Source organism: Python bivittatus, unplaced genomic scaffold, assembly GCF_059951505.1.
Source record: "Python bivittatus isolate LINGU-HERP-01145 unplaced genomic scaffold, Pbiv_v1 ctg000480_np1212, whole genome shotgun sequence".
In the NCBI taxonomy this organism is placed as follows: domain Eukaryota; kingdom Metazoa; phylum Chordata; class Lepidosauria; order Squamata; family Pythonidae; genus Python; species Python bivittatus.
This window is the reverse complement of record NW_028277075.1, coordinates 99,739,057-99,755,868: the sequence shown is the minus strand read 5'-3', so window position 1 is coordinate 99,755,868 and position 16,812 is coordinate 99,739,057. Positions and strand designations below refer to the sequence as shown.

At 38.8% G+C, this 16,812-nt stretch overlaps 1 protein-coding gene across 4 annotated transcripts in view; it reads right to left on the bottom strand.

The window, feature by feature from the left end:
• Positions 1 to 16,812, bottom strand: part of GPD2 (glycerol-3-phosphate dehydrogenase 2) — a 95,991-nt gene that overhangs the window by 77,830 nt on the left and 1,349 nt on the right. The gene's annotated exons all lie outside the window — the stretch shown is intronic.

Below are 16,812 nucleotides of genomic sequence, written 5' to 3'. Positions count from 1 at the left end.
TTGTCTCAGTCCACCAGGTAGGCGTCAGCCACATACTGATTTCAAGAGGAGTTGTGCAAACAAGAAGTAGGTAGGATAAGCCATGTGTTTGGATACAGGAACAGTTCTGCAAGCTAGAAAAGATTAACTGTGGAATGAGGAAGGCACACTTATCAAATCCAATCATCAGTTACACCCTGGTAAGCCACTGTTTGTCAGCACTAGAAAAAAAGCTATTCATTTTTTGCATAAATTCACTTGTAATTATACAACCTCTTCAATAAGCTTTGTGGAAAAGCATTAAAGGTCTATATGAAAAACCATGGAACTTTTAAAATATGCTTCCTAAAATAAGAAAGTTATTGCAGTACAGGTAGTCCCCGGTTAAGAATGCCCGGGTTACAGACAACCCATAGTTAAGAAAGGAGCCTACTGTAGCAAAATTCAAGGTAAATACCCAATGGTTCAAGTTCATTACACAATGCAATAATACTGTTCCAGTTTACATACAAATTCGGCTTAAGGAAAGACCTTGGGAACAGAACTCATTCTTAAACTGGGGGCTACCTATACAGTCTTTCATACTTTTTCAGGATCTAGTGTGAAGGAAGAGAGGGGATGATTCTTCTAAAACGATGCCTGCCACCTAGTTTTTATAAATTCTTGTGTTAAAACAACTAACATTTTAAAATCTGATTTTTTAAAAAATGGCCGACTGGACTAGTTTAAAATATTGTTATTTGATCAATCTCACTGGCCTATGTCTCTAATCTCATACCAATTTCCTCGGGAGTAACCTCCACTGAAAACAGAATTTAAGTGAAGACAACAACAAAAACACGCTCAACTCCTGATGACTTCATGGACATATCTATGTAGTTTTCTTGGGAACAATACAGACTTGGTTTGCCACTATCTTCTTCTGGGATGATTTTTCAATTTCTCAATCGGATCTACAGCTCAGACCACAGCAAATCAGATGGAGCTGACTGCTCCATTCTTCCAAGAGGGCATCAAATGCAGACTCTCAGCTATACCAGTCTGGAACTGATATACTGATGCATTGTGCCATCAAGTCGTTTTCAACTCCTAGTGACCACATAGATAAGATTTTCTCCATGAATCAATCACACACAACCAACTGGGAGAACAGAATACCAATAAACCAACCATAACAGAAGGGCATTCCACAATCAGTCTGTCCCCAAGGCTTGTGACAACAGCCAAGGCTATAACAATTTCCTAAACAAAGGGTGGGGGCCACATGAATCTTGGGGGGGGGACAACATTCCAGAGGGCAAGTACAGCAGCAGAATAGATTGATTCACTATCATACAGATCTTACAGTGAGGAGGTTTTTGCTATATTTCAATGAACTCTAGGTAGTTGCAACTTATATCCATTATTTTTGGTTCCAGTTTTTTCTCTTCTCCAGACTGAATATCCCAGGTTCCTTCAGCCTGTCCTATTCGGCATCTTGTCAAAGATGAGATTTGTCTCAGATTACCTATTTTTATAAAGCTACCTGTATGCTGACTCTTAGCAATCACAGCAGTCTTCAAAATCCTTACCAATGGCCTGCTTGTTCAAACATCTCTCCAGATATTAATGTCAGGTTCACTGATCAATTATTATTGTAATCCTCTTTTTCCTTTCTTGAAGAGGGAAACTACATTTTTTCCTTCCCCAGTCCTCTGGCATCTCCCCAGTTCTAAAAGACTCCCCCAAAATAATAGCTCCTCAGCAGTTCCTTCAGTATTCTAGGGTGTATTTCATCAATGCCTGGGGACTTGAAGGCATTCAAATTAGCCAGAAGCTCCTTTACTTCATCCCTACTGACCTGCACCCTTTCCTGTTATGTACCTTCCCAGTGTATGCTACTAAAATAGTATTTTCCTTTAGATGTAAAGACTGAAGCAAAATAGGAGCTTCCCTAGTTTCTCCTAATTCATTAAGAATTCATTTGGAGAAAGCAGTGAGTCTGCCACTTCCTTTGTCTTCTTGTTTGCTATAAACATATTTTAAGAAAGCCTTCTTGTTGGATTTTGTCTCTCTTGCTAACTTTAGCTAATCTTCCACCTTTGCCTTTGTGTACTTCCTGCACTTCTGAGCCAAAATTTTATAAACTTTCTTGAGTTTTAGTCCTTCCTTCCATTTCCAAGAAGCATCCTTCTTTACTCTCAGCTCCTTCATAATACATGGGCTCCTTTAGATACTGGATCTCCTAGTTTTCTTCCTCACTGGTATTGTTTGAGACTGCAATACCCTTAATTTCATAGGCAGTGACAGTATTTTTGCATTTCAGGTTGTCTTCCCATGACATTTTCCTTACCATTTCTCTTAATTTATAAAAGCAACCTTTCTAAAAGCTTTTTGTTAAAATCAAAAACAGATGTGATCACTATACACTTCCCACCACTTTAATGTATTCAACTCCTCCCTGCCAGTTAGGACCAAATCTAAGGTAGATCTCCTACTGGCCAACTCAACTTTTTGAAAGAGAAAATTACCACCAACACTAGTTAAGAATTTATCTGACATCTTGTATTTGGCAGAAGAATTAGATTTCCAACAGATTGCTAAAATCTCCTATTACAACCACTTCATGGGTTTTTTTTAAGGCTTTAGTTAATCTGTTTTAATAAACCTTCATGTACTTCTTTGAACTGCTTTGGTGATCTACAGCACACTCCTAGCAAGATATCCCTGCTATTAGCTTGCCCTTTTATTTTGAGTTTTTCAACAATCATATTACCATCAGCTCCATGGAAGTTCATTAAGATAGAGAATGCTACATTACCTTCCCTCTTGTGTCGTCTGCTCCTCTGAAACAAACTGTAGCCTTCAAGCCCAATGTGACACTGGTAGATTCATCTCACCATTCTCAGTGTCTAATGACACACAGCTCATCTTGTTTGTCACCCATACTTTGAGCATTAGTGCAGAGACATTTAAGATAATGGGTTGGACTCCTGTGTTCAGTTTCTCTTTGCCTCTACTTCCTTTGTCTCTAACTAGCAATTTTTTTTTGTTGCTGCATTCAATCCACTGCTTGACTATTCATTACTCACCAATGCTTGTATGACTCCAACTCGTTTGCATTCTAGTCTAAAGCCCTTGTGACTAGGTTAGCTAGCCATCATCCTGAGGTATACTTTCCCTTCTTAGTGAAATGAATACCATCATGCAAAGCATCTCTCTCCTCCCTGAAGTTTGTGCCATTGTTTGAACCTCAACCCACTCTTGAATATACCAATGTTGCAACCAGGAGTTCACTTTTTTTTCCCCTTTGTCTTGATTTCAATCAGAAGTATTCATGGGAACACCATCTAGGTCCCCAAATACATCACCCCCTTTCCCAAAGCCATGCAGTAATTCTGAATATATTGGAAGTCATGCTTTGCAGTATTATTTATGCCCACAAGATTAGTTGCACAAGTCTATGATCATCAGATCCAATAAGCCTACTGTATCTCAGGTATCTGGGAGACTGCATACATGTCATGATGAATAATAAATGGGAACTACTGTGCCTCTCACAAAGGTGCTGCCTACAGTCGCTGTTTTCTTTTTCTTGGTGACTGGTAATAGATCACTTCCACTTGGATCAGGTGATAAATTTAACTGTAGGGGCCTTTTGTAGCTCACTCATGTCAGCAGTGGCTTTCTCTGAGGCTAGAGGTTGCCAAGATCTAGGAGAATGGTCTGCATTGCAGTTCTTTTGTTTCTGACTGTGTCCTGTTGCCAGCTTCTTCATTCCCGTGCTTTGGTGAAGTTGTAAGCTTCATGTTTTTCTCCTGTTTGTGGTAATGGTATCCACACTACTATTCAGGAAGTCTTCATCTTGATGTAGGCATGACATTCTGGCTTCCAGTTCTCCAATGTTTGCTTTCAAAATTTCCACAAACTAACACTTTATACAAGTGAAATCAGTTTTGTTTTCAGGAAAAAAGGCAGACCTGGCATATTTGTTGCAGCTGCATACCAGAACCCCATCTCTGGCCATGATGTCTCCTGTATTTTCTGGAGCAAGAAAAAAAAAGAAAAAATGCAAGCAGATTTGTTAAGCTGTGTGTGCCATTAGGCATGCGGGCTGCTGTCTTGAGCTGCTGGTAAGACAAAGTCCAATTCCTTTGCCATTAGCAGGTATTTCTGCTGTCTTCCCAGGATACAGAAGGAATATGTAGATGATCCTCTAAATTTTCAGATTAAAGATTCTTGGATGTTGCTGAAATGCAATTCTTATTGTGCCTAGCCAGCCAAGCCAATTGTCAAAAATTATAGGGATTGCTGCCCTAGTACATGTAATACACTTGTATATGCAAAAAATTGGGGAGTGATGTATATTGCATTGTTCTTGAAATCAAAGGTTCATATAAGCACTTCATATAATGTTTGGTACATCAGAAAAACTAGCCAGAATATGACAACAGCTTATACATTGAATGTTACAGAAACAGGAAGTATTTATAGAGAGCCAGACTGCATTTGTTGTTGCTATTAACCAACAGCATAAAGCAAATGCTGGATTATGGCCCTCCCATCACTTACTATTCTATTCATAAGCTATAATTTAGACTTTTTTGCTAGTAAAAGCCATAACAGTAATAAAATAAACCACACTATTTAAAAACAGTAAGACATTGTGAATTATATCCTATTCATAATATTCAACAACAGGGTTAGATTCTAGGTGCAATTTTAAAATTAAGAGTTATTATTCTACACAAGATTAATAGATAAAAAGTTGCTATTAGTATCTAAAATGTGAGATTTTCCATTCGATTTATATAATAAACAAGCATTTGCTTGGAAATGGCAGGCTCTGGGACATTATTTACAGTTATGAATATATTTTAATAATACTCTTCTGAAGTGCTGTAACTATGAAATATTAACACAAATGCACAATGCAATCTTGTATTAGCAGCTAATTACACCTCATTTCAAAATCCATTGTGTTCACACAAAATGCAAACCTATATTATGCTTTTGTTTCCCATAATACCTAAATTGTCTGGACTCCATTTTTGGGAGAGATGTTGTTACCCACAATGGAGAGCCATCATTTATTCTTGGTTTAGCAATATTGACCAAACCTTGGCCATGGGTTAGCATATCATCCAAACCAAATCCAGACTAATGATTAGCTCCACTTTATTTATTACCTCCTGCAGGCATGTCTCTTTGAAAGCAAAGAGGCTGGGAGAAGAATTAGATTTTCCTAGCCTACATGCAGTGCCTTTGATCCAAATTAGGCCAAAAAAAATCAGGAAGTGCTCCTCAACCAGCCACTGTGAGCGTTGCTGGGATATTAATGAAAACTGTTCATAGGAAGAATGTCTGAATCATGCTTAACATTATCTAATGTGCCATGCAAATAAATAAATCATCCTCAGTATCAGAGAAGTTAAGACTATATTCCTAGTACATACAACAGAAATATAATCAACTACAGAAATCTACTATCATTCAAAGACAACATTAAGGTAATTTTTTAGAAAATGGTGCAGTCGACTAGGTTCTCACCTTATGCTAAACCTGTTTTGGCTTACTATTTTGTGTAAGCTCAGACAACTGTGGTGTATTCAACCAACTCCACTCCAATAAATCATGGCATAAAACTATGTATTACCCTACCCTGCATTAAATGGCTTGTCCAACCCATACTTTAAAAAAATCACAGGACACTGCTTGGCTATTTTAAGCTTCCTTTGTCAAAAATGAAAGAATGGTACATACTGTTCAAGAGTGTCCAAAATACTTTTGTTAAAAAATAGAAATGCATCCGAGGTTATGAGGAGAAAATGCAATGATCACTAGGGCCAACGGTTAATAATAACTGCAGAAATGCTTTTTTCCTACAGGGCAATGCTGCTTGATATTTTCTGGAAGCTCAATTATTCACAGAGAGCCTGAGTTGTATTCTGCCTTTCTATCAACCAAGGGCACAAGCCAAGCAATTGGCTTTTCCCCTTTTTAATTAAAAAGAAATTGTGTTTAGACACCAGGGAGGGAAGCAGCTTGACATCTGACTCTAAAAGAAAAGGAACAAACTGAGATTTTTAGATTTTTATTCCCTCTTCATGAGACATAAGCAGGTGATGTTTAACAAATTATGTAAGGTAGAATATTTAATTGAAAAACAGTGATCCTAACTTTATACAGTATATTACAGATTGTGTCATTAAGAGTTGGGGGTTGTTGGGTTTCTTTGTTCTAGTACAGTACAGAATGCTGTCCTTTATACTCCATGCTTCTCTAACCCAGGTTTTCTTGTGTACTGTTCTCTGAGCAAGTAAAAGGCAGAAATGAGCACATAGGAATAATGGGAACACATAAGAATAATGGTAAATGGTTATAGTTCTGAACTTCAAAATGCCTTCTCCCCCCCTAAAAGCTTCATGAAATTCCATAATCTGAGGGCACTAGAAGAAAGCTGGCCTTCTTTATAGTAGAACAATAAGATTTAAATCATAAATCAGTACAAATTTATGACTATCCCAAGCTGAATGCTCACTGGCAGCTCACCAGCCATTTAATCCTTGAAGCAGATTAAACCACATTGTGATATCTTCTCCCTTGTTTTGTCTTTTTTGGGAGGAATTCAGCTGTTGCAGTTAGTAAATCCCTGGTTCATGGCAAGGTGGTGAGAGCATTTGGAATCTGGAGAACACGTGTTGAGCAAAATGCCTGTTTACCTGAAGGCAAAACGTGCCCTTTCTCCACCCTACCCCCTCAAGATGTTGTCTATCATCTTGGCATGCCTAGATCTTCTTGTCTAGGCAGGTGGACAAATAAAACACTTGGGATCCATTTTTGAAAATGAAGATAATGCTTAAAGTTAGTATTTTGTTGTGCAGCATTCTCATTCACTTTTTAATTAAAAGTCACTAAATAAAATAGAATGGAATCAGAATGGAGCCTGGTGATCTTCTAGGATGGTACTGCCAGGTACACTGGTGCTCCTTGGGCACCCTACTGGGTCTCTATCATTTATAGCTTAGGGTATGAGCCAAGCCACTATGACCTTTTCAGCAAGCCACTATTAAACCAAACATAACAAACCATGATATATGAATCCAGCTACCATGGTTCCTCCCGTTAACTTTATATTTCCAATGAACAATGGATTCTGATGTTTCTAACAAACCCTCATATAAGCATACTGATACCCACCAAGAAATTGTGCAGGTCTGGTTATAATCAATTTGGACTGAAGCAATTCTTTTAGACTTAAAGATGTAGGAACAGAATTTCTGAGCCACTGCAATACTGCTGAAATTTTTAGTTCTAGTGTACAGTAATAGTAAAACAGTTCCTTCCTCATCCACACTAGCCTGATTTTCCAGTACTAAGAGCAGTCCTGCTAGCCAGTAGCATAAAGTACTTGAATGGGGTGGTCATTTGGTGTTTTGAGTTCCTTTACAAAAGGTGGGATATAAATCTAAGACATGAATAAAGCGGTGCAATACTGCTCATAGATTTTCAAGCGCTAAAAGCTATTCAGTGGGAATTTTTTAAAGCAAGCACATGAGTTGCTGGGCTCAACCCCAAATTTTTGCAATGCAAAAATCAACACAGCTATATTAAATGACATTACAATAATGACTTGTGAAAAGGCTTTAAGAGGACAGTAACAAGTTACTAGGTAGTTTATCATCAACACTACAACTTTGTCTATAGTCTTTAATATAGTGGCCTGGTTCACATATTTTGCTAACCCAAAATGTGATTGATTTTGATTTACCATAATGGATAAATCCTGCCACTATGGCTCATTAACTACAGTTTATGGCATAGTATGTTATGTGTATCTAGCATCTGTGGCTCATATCCCATAGTCTATGACTCAGCATTGTATGTGAACCAGCCAAACATGACTTATTCAGTAACTTCTGCTAAACTGATTGTTAGCCACCTAGGGTTATTTTATATAAGCGTCCATATATTTTTTTCTAATAAAAATGTGTAAACCAAGCCAATGTTTTAATCATCACAGCCATCTAATATTTTCATTTAAGATTATAAACTATGAGTACTGGGGAGAGGCAATTTTAACGTATTTGATGAGCCTTTATACAATTCAGTATCCAAAATCAAGTATTTTTAACCCAAGCATTTGAAGTAAATTGCACTAGTTAAATATTCATTGCAACCCTGAACACACACACAAAAAGCCTTGCTTGCAACAGAAGTAGCACCTTGAACAGCACAAAATATGCAAAGAACTAGAAACATTATTCTATCAAGAATTCTAAAGGCAAAATTTAGCGGAATGAAAACTCTGAACGTCATAAACAGGAAGAAATCAATGGGTTTTGCACTTTTAATAGCTATCTGTCATGCACTCACTTAAAAGCAACAGCCAAGTCTAGCATATGCAAAGGACCATTTCTGGGTATCTTTCTTTTTAATTTCAATAACTAAGGCTTGATATAGTTTCCATTCTGGTCCAAGAAGAAGGACATTTGAGTGAAGTTTTATATTAAAAAAAATTAATCATTAGTTTGTTGTGACACATATGTATGCTCTTGAATTACACAGAATTATTAAGTAATTCTTATCTGGTTATTGCTGACCCCAAAACAATGCGCTAATAAACAGACATTGCCCCCAAACTTCAACCACAAGAGTCTATGCAAGTATGTAGATTATGTATAGATTGCTCCTGATAATAAATTGGCACTTTTAAATAACAAAGAGTTAATATGAATCTATAGTAATCTACAAATGCCCAGATATTGTTCAACTGTATTGCTAGCAGCCCCAGTTATCATGGGCATTGGTGCAGGATGCTGGGAATCACAGTTTAAGCAGTACTGAAGGGCTGCAGATTGTTTACTACTTCCAACTTTTCTTTGAAAATAACGGTGTGTATATCCCATTTTAAATTACTACAGCTTTATCTGTTTGGTATCACTACCTGTAAGCCCTCCATACTAACTTAAGCCATGTGGTCAAAAGCAAAGCATTCAGAAACCCAAGATTTAATTTCTAGGGTATCTCTTACCACATGGTCACAGTGTTAGCATAAGCACCACAGAGTAATGATAAGCAATTCTCTGGTTTCATTGCACCCTAAAATAGAAGGTGTGAAAGCATTAAATTGCTTACTCTTCCCTGGATGAAGTTATTCCAGGGAAGTATATCCACAATGATTCCAGCAACTATTATTTTTATAATTAAAAGGCTATATATCAATGTATAACAAAATATCAATACAGTAAAGGATTTATTATATATCATATTGAGTTACATGCCAAAGACTGCAAGATAAGCTATAATTTTGTGTATGCTTATCCTTGAAAATAAGCCTAACAAAATCTGTTGGACTTACTTCCAAATAAATAAACCAAGGTGTAGAATTTTTTTATCCCAGAGGTATTCACCATTCTTCTTATGATGAAAGTTTCAGTACCCTTCTAACCTCACCAATCCATCCCCAGCCTTATTCAGGACTTTAGATCTAGGGAATGAGTAGCAATCAACTATGCAGTTGCTCTACATTTCAGACTTCTACATAAGTCTCATGTTGCATTAAGCATGATTTGCTTCATCATGGTTAACTGAACAAACCACAATCAGCTAGTTCCAGGCAACATGCTGGGCTATAAATCAAAGTCTATTAACCATAATTGCTGATTTCACTCAATATATTAAGCCAAAATACAAAGTACCTTATGGCTTAGCATTATCAACAAAGCCAACCATATAGATAAAAATAACCTGCTCCCCTACATATACGTTTGGGAATTATGTAGTCCAACAAAGAGGCAAAATGAGAGGTTGGGGAACACAGGCTGAGACTCCACCACCAAAACTAAGTAAATGTATGCCCTTTGCACAAATACATTGGATGTACCAAAGATAAAAGAATTGAGCACCAGGAATGCAAAGAGAATACAGTGGTACCTCGGGTTACGAATTTAATCCATTCCGTGACTCTGGTCACAACCCGATTTGTTCGCAACCTGAAGCAAATTTTCCCATAAGGTTCAATGTAATTACCATTAATCCGTTCCGGCGTCCGCGGACCACGCGTCAAGGGCGGAAAAACGGCTGCGGACCACGTGGCATGGGCGGAAAAACGGCCGCGGACCATACGACAGGGCAGAAAAATAGCCGTGGACTGCACGGCAGGGCAGAAAAACGGCTGCGGACCACGTGGCATGGGCAGAAAAACGGCCGTGGACTGCGCGGGGCGGAAAAACAGCCGCGGACCGTGCGGCAGGGCAGAAAAACAGCTGCGGACCACGTGGCACGGGCGGAAAATGGCTGCAGACCACGTGGCACGGGCGGAAAATGGCCACGGACCACGTGGCACGGGCGGAAAATGGCCGCAGATCCGGTTCGTACCCCGAGGCGGAGTTCGCAAACCGAGGTAAATTTTTGCGGCTGGAGCTGGTCGCAACCCGAAAAGTTCGTAAGCAGAGGCGTTCGTAACCCGAGGTACCACTGTACCAATGAAGGCTTATCTAATCACAACCTCTCATACTACTGTTAAGATGCTATAGAAGATGCTGTGATGAAAAGCCCCTCAATAATGTAATAAAAATGGGCAAGTACAAGGCTTTTATAGCTGTTCCCAAAAAATATAAAACACTATCCAACTGCATCACCATACTGGCTTTTGAGCGAAAGATGAAGGAAAATAAGATTGTTTTAGCTTTTAATTGGTAAACAAGATGAGGAGGAGGAGGAGGAAGAAGAGGAGGAAGAGGAGGAGGAGGAGGAGGAGGAGGAGAAGGAGGAGGAGGAGGAACATCTCTCATGAGATTGTCATAGGTTTATGTGGGGTGTCTCTTAAGTTGCCATACATTTAACAGGATAAAGCATAGGATGTGTCTGCAAATGTCTTCTCTGGCGCCTCCAAGTTATATCCAGGAGTGTCCAGCACCTTCATCAAAATGACAAAAAAATAATTGCACCGTCACACCACAAGCTCTGACCCTTTCATACCTACATGTAATGTGATGATGCATATACAAAAGGGGTAAAGTTCACGTCATGTCAGCACAACACCGCTTTTGTCATTTGTCCCCCTTGACCTTCTCCCACAGATGCCTCTGATTGTGTCACACATATTAGTCAATACACTGAAGATGACTTAACCTGCTAAAAAAGACTTACATAGCTCTTAATGCCACTAAGGTTAGCCATAATTATTGTAATATTTTATTTATTTTTACTGAAGTTTTGATTATGTTGATTGTATTTCCTGATGTTTGTAAGCATTCCAATAACAAATCTGTGCAGCCTATATATTTCACATATGGTACTGAGTAGGAAGGCCAATAGAACTTAAAGAAAATCTAACCAGAAAAATATGGACTCTCACAAAGCAGAAAAACTGGTAGCAGGTATTAAATGCAGAAACAATCTGCTCACATGATTTGGATTTCAGATATCCACGGAAACACAAATATAGTAGGGTTACCTGCACTGATCATTCATAGCAAATGACTCATACAGTAACACCACAAAACCACAGATCCTAATTATCAATACTCAGTTATGTGGCATTACTATGGAATATTTACTCTGTTGATTTTGTCAACACTTACAAGAAGAACTGAATTAAGACTAACAGAAGACAATGAACAATGCAATGTTTCACAAGCCAAACCTTAACCAATAACAGTCCTGTATTATTCTGCCAGTTCTCTGAAGAGCATGGGTGTGTGACAAAAAATTCAACAGGCCAAAGGGAAGGTTTAAAGTGGGAAAGGGCACAAGGAGGCAGCTGTTAGGTAATTAATATGTTTGTTGTAACCTTAAACTTTCTGCTCAAGGAATAACATAAGACATGATTCTATAAAAGCATATGGGTACAGATTTAGTTCTAAATATTTAAAAATACTTGTTGACTGTTATAAAAGGCTATCATGAACATGCCTTGGTCTTTTTCTTTCATTCTGGATATTAACAATTATAATAAGTCATTCATTATGAATCAAACAGTGAGATCTGATAAGCAGTTATACTGCAGGCGTGTAAATTGTTTGCTAGTGCTAACTTTGAATGTACAACTATCTGGTCACCTGTTACCCTGAACACATGCAAGCTGAATATTCTCTCACTCTCCTGCTTCATGAGGCTTCTAAAAGACTGTAAATATGTTTCCGAAACTTCTTTATAAAAATAATGGGTTTTTTTGTGCCTTTGAGTCAGTGCTGACTCCTGGTGACTGCCTGGATAAGTCCCTGCAGTTTTCTTGGCCAGGTTCTTCAGAAGTGGCTGGCCCTTGCCTCTTTCCTAGGGCTGAGTGAGACTGACTGGCCCAAGGTCACCCAGCTGGCTTCATGCCTAAGGTGGGACTAGAAGTCTCCGTCTCCTGGGGTCTAGCCTGACGCCTTCACCACTACACCAAACTGGTTCTCATTAAAATAACTTGCTCTCCAAATATTTTGAATTCCCACAAAATAACATGTTTAGAAGTTGCTCTTCAGTAATGATAACCTGATTATATCTTCAAAGAGCATAATATTTGTGTATCATCAAAGCCTCCAGGTTACGGCCTCAGCCATGGATTCTCCAGCTCTCTGGTCTAGCAGCAAAGGGGGCATACTCCCTACCTCTGTCTGTACATATACGTACATAAGTGTTCCCCCGTCTCAGCACAACAGGGGCCAAGAATTAGCACTTGGCATTTCTGTCTTTAGATAACTAGAGGTGAGTTGTCAATTCCCCAACGTCCTATCTTGCCTCACCTCGGACATCCTGCTGGGGCTGGGCCAGTAAGCAAGCTGTTTTGCCATGGTAATACAATTCCTTTGCATTACTGACCTCAGTTATCGTTACCATGGTGACAGAAAATACAGCAGCTCTTCCATCAGCAGCCCATAATTCCATCTGGGGGGCAACCTCAGTTTTCCAGCAAAAACAAGTCTTGTATCCCAGACAGGCATGAAATATCCTAATCCATCATGCTCACTGTCCATCCTAACTGGGGAACACAGGAATATAATACAAATATCCACATGATAGTAAATTGGGTAAAGTTGTTCAAGATCAATGCAGTGACCTCAACAATGTCAACTGTTATAAGCAGGTACCTTTACTTGATGGCTGCTCTCAGCTGTGGAATTATACCAGCGGAAACTTTCTAAGTCTAAGTGTCATCCAGAAACACTGACCTTCTTTTCTAAAAAAAATTAATTTTCAGAGTAGAAGAGGGGCAGTGGCAGAAATAATTTACAATGTCAGTGGATTTTTATCTACATGTCTGTAATCTTTAAATAACTTATATATTCTGATCTTAATCTGAGCCCTGGAAATAAAAATTCAAATAAATTTTGGAAAATAATTAGAGAATGAGACCATTATTATTATAAGTATAATATTATTAAATATAATGAAGTGTAATGTACCAGCGTTATAAAATAAGCTAGGAACCTGAAATGAGATTCCAGAATCCAGAACTGCAATGGGTATACAAAACTCGCAATTTTTCGGGTATCAAAGAGGCAAAATAAACCTCCTTAGAGTCTTCAAAAAAGCCAAACTTTAAAAACAGAATGGGACAAAAAAAGTGAGCTATTGATCCATGTTCTTCTCATTTATAGAACTTTGCCTTTCCCCTTATGAAAACACTAATGGGCTAGGCTTCTTGCCTAGGAACACACGTGAATTACTCAATACCGGAAATGTAAGCATTAATCAATTTATCAGGACATCACCTAATTGTTCATTATAATAGTTAACCCAAGATATTTTACTTCCTTGTTCAGCAGCTGAATATTAATAATGATACCAAGTTCACCTAAGGCAGTGTTTCTCAACCTTGGCAACTTTAAGATGTGTGCACTTGAAGTCCCAGAATTCCCCAGCCAGCAAGCTGGCTGGGGAATTCTGGGACTTCAATTTCAAGTCCACACATCTTAAAGTTGCCAGGGCTGAGAAACAATAACCTAAGGAGTATGTAAGTGGTTTTTTTCATCTTGAATTCTGAGATTCTCCAATCATGCTAAGCAATAAAAATAGTCTCTTCAGAAACATATCCAGAGGTAAAAGATAAAATTACTTCAGGGGCATGTTGAAAGTATACTTCTATACTTTCTTGGCAAAAGTATAGAAGTAATTTGCCACTGGTTTGTTCCAGAATCTTTTTTGACTTAGATATTTTGATTTAAAGAATTCCAAACTCTTGCAAACAAAAGTCCACTCCAATGTGCAAAAATATATCAGCTTTTTTCTTCACTCTCTCTTAGCCCACCTCACAAGGTTGTTGTGGGGAAAACAAGAGGCAGGAGCATTAGGTATGTTTGTCCCCTTGAAGTATATATAAAAAGGTGGAATAATGATGATAACGATGATGATGATGATGATAATGATGTCAGGCCATGGCTATCAACATCAAAAACATCTGCCAGGCTATCCCACCTCCTTTACATGGACGATCTGAAGCTGTATGGAAAAACACCATCTGAAATAGAATTACTGCTCAACACTGTCAGAATATACAGCCAAGATATTGCAGTGGGGTTTGGACTGGACAAATGTGCCACCCTTACCATCAACAGGGGAAAAACAGTGAAAACTGAAGGAATCAAGATGTCCTATGGAAATAACATCAAGAATCTGGATGAATAAGATTACTACAAATACCTGGGCATACTTCAAGCTGACAACATCAAGCACACTGAAGTCAAGAAGAAGGTTAGGAGTGAATACATCATGAGAGTGAAGAGGATCTTAAAGTCCAAACTCAGTGGAGGAAATACCATCAAGGCAATTAACACCTGGGCAATTCCAGTCATTAGATACACAGCTGGAATAATGGACTGGACTCAAGCCGAACTAGAAGCCTGGATAGGAAGACCAGAAAAATAATGACAATGAATCACGCCCTTCCTCCATGCAGTGATGTTGACAGACTCCAAGGAGCATGGCTGGGCATGGAATGTTACAAGTACACCAGACGTTGAAGAAGAAAAAAAGGGCATTAAAAGAATACCTGAAGGACAATTAAGAAGATGCATAGAAGCTAGTATACCATGAAGGCTTACTGAATACTGAAGAGACCAAACTGGCCTACAAGAAGGACCAAATGAAGAATAGAAAAGAGACATGGCAAGGCAAAGTATTACATGGCCAGTACACAAAAAAAAAACTAGCAGGCAAAGCAGATAACAAGACCTGGCAATGGCTAAGAGCAGGAAAGTTGAAGAAAGAGACAGAGGGGCTAATTCTGGCTGCACAAGACCAAGCCTTAAGAAAAAATGTAGATAAAGCCAGAACTGAGAAGACAGCAACAGACAGCAAATGCCACCTCTGCAAAGAAGCTGAAGAAACAGTGGACCACCTAGCTAGCTGCGGCAAGATCACACAGACTGACTATAAACAACAGCATGACAAAGTAGCAACAATGGTACATTGGAATATCTGCAAGAAATACCATTTGCCTGCAAGCAAAAACTTGTGGGTCTGCAAAACAGACAAAGTAATAGAAAATGAAGAAGCTAAAGTGCTCTGGGACTTTAGAATTCAAACAGACAAGCACCTGCCACATAACACCCCAGACTTAACAACTGTTGATAGGAAAGACAAAAAAGTCTGGATAGCGGACACTGCAATACGTGGAGAAAGCAGAAAAGAAGAGAAAGAACTGGAGAAAACCACAAAATACAAAGATCTGCAAATAGAAATAGAACGACTGTGGCAAAAGAAAGCAAAGACAGTACCAATAGTAATAGGCGCCTTGGGTGCAATCCCAAAACATCTGGAGTACCACTTGAAGACTTTCAGCATTGACAAAATCACCATCAGCCAGTTGCAAAAGGCAGCTTTACTTGGAACAACTTACATCCTGCAACAATACCTTTAACACCATCAAACAACATCTGCCTATCCCAGGTTCTTGGGAAGGCCTCAATAGGTGGGGGAAAAAAAATGCCAAATTCAGTCTAAACAACTGGATGACTGAGTGACCAACAATAATAATAAAAAAATATTAGGACAGGAAATTTTGCTTTGCCCTTGTTAAACAAACTGGACTCAGAAATCCTTCCTAATTTAAATTAGGTTCTAGCAATAACTCTCTCAGTAATCTGCTTCCAACTTACACTGACTCAGGACAGACGGAATGGTATCCTCAGCTGTTTCTCACACTGGGCCATTTCTCTCTACCTCAAGCATCTGCTGTACATGAAGTGACCACTTCCCTCTGTCCAATGGTGGGGCTGGCCATCTGTTCTGTTACTCCTAATATTAACCAAGTCTACTATAGTAAGTCAACAATAGCAATAGAACCACTGTGTGTTTAGCACATCCGAACTGGCAACCAGAAAGAACACTCAGATGCTGTAACTGGTGAGAGAAAAGGATTAAAAGCCTCGTAAAAAAAAAAAAAAGACAGCAGGAATAAACTTTTTTGCAATTTATTAAATAATATTAATGAGGCTATCAAATGGGGGTATGGGTGAACTATTTATTTTTCAAATGAAAAGGCTGACCTGCTCAAGGTTAATGCCTGACAGGTGATAAGCCCAAACCCAAGTTATGATGCTGGTTAGGTTTACTGGGGGGGGGGGGTTGAGATCTTCTTGAGTTCTGCTATTACATCACAAGTCCCAAGGCTTATCCTTGGAGTAAAAACAGCTACCAAGAGTAAGCTTAGAATGTAACTAATGACTAACATCATCACACCCTGGAAGCAAAAGCATGGTCTATGGATCTCTTTTTGTTACCACAAATAAAAACTCGTAGTTTTCTTGCAGAGGAGACCGGCTCGGCCAAATTTCTGGCCTGTAAATGAGGTCGCTGCGGTGACAAAAGTGAGAGCAGAGCACTCTGCACATGATCGGAACCCTCCGCGCCTCCACAGCAATT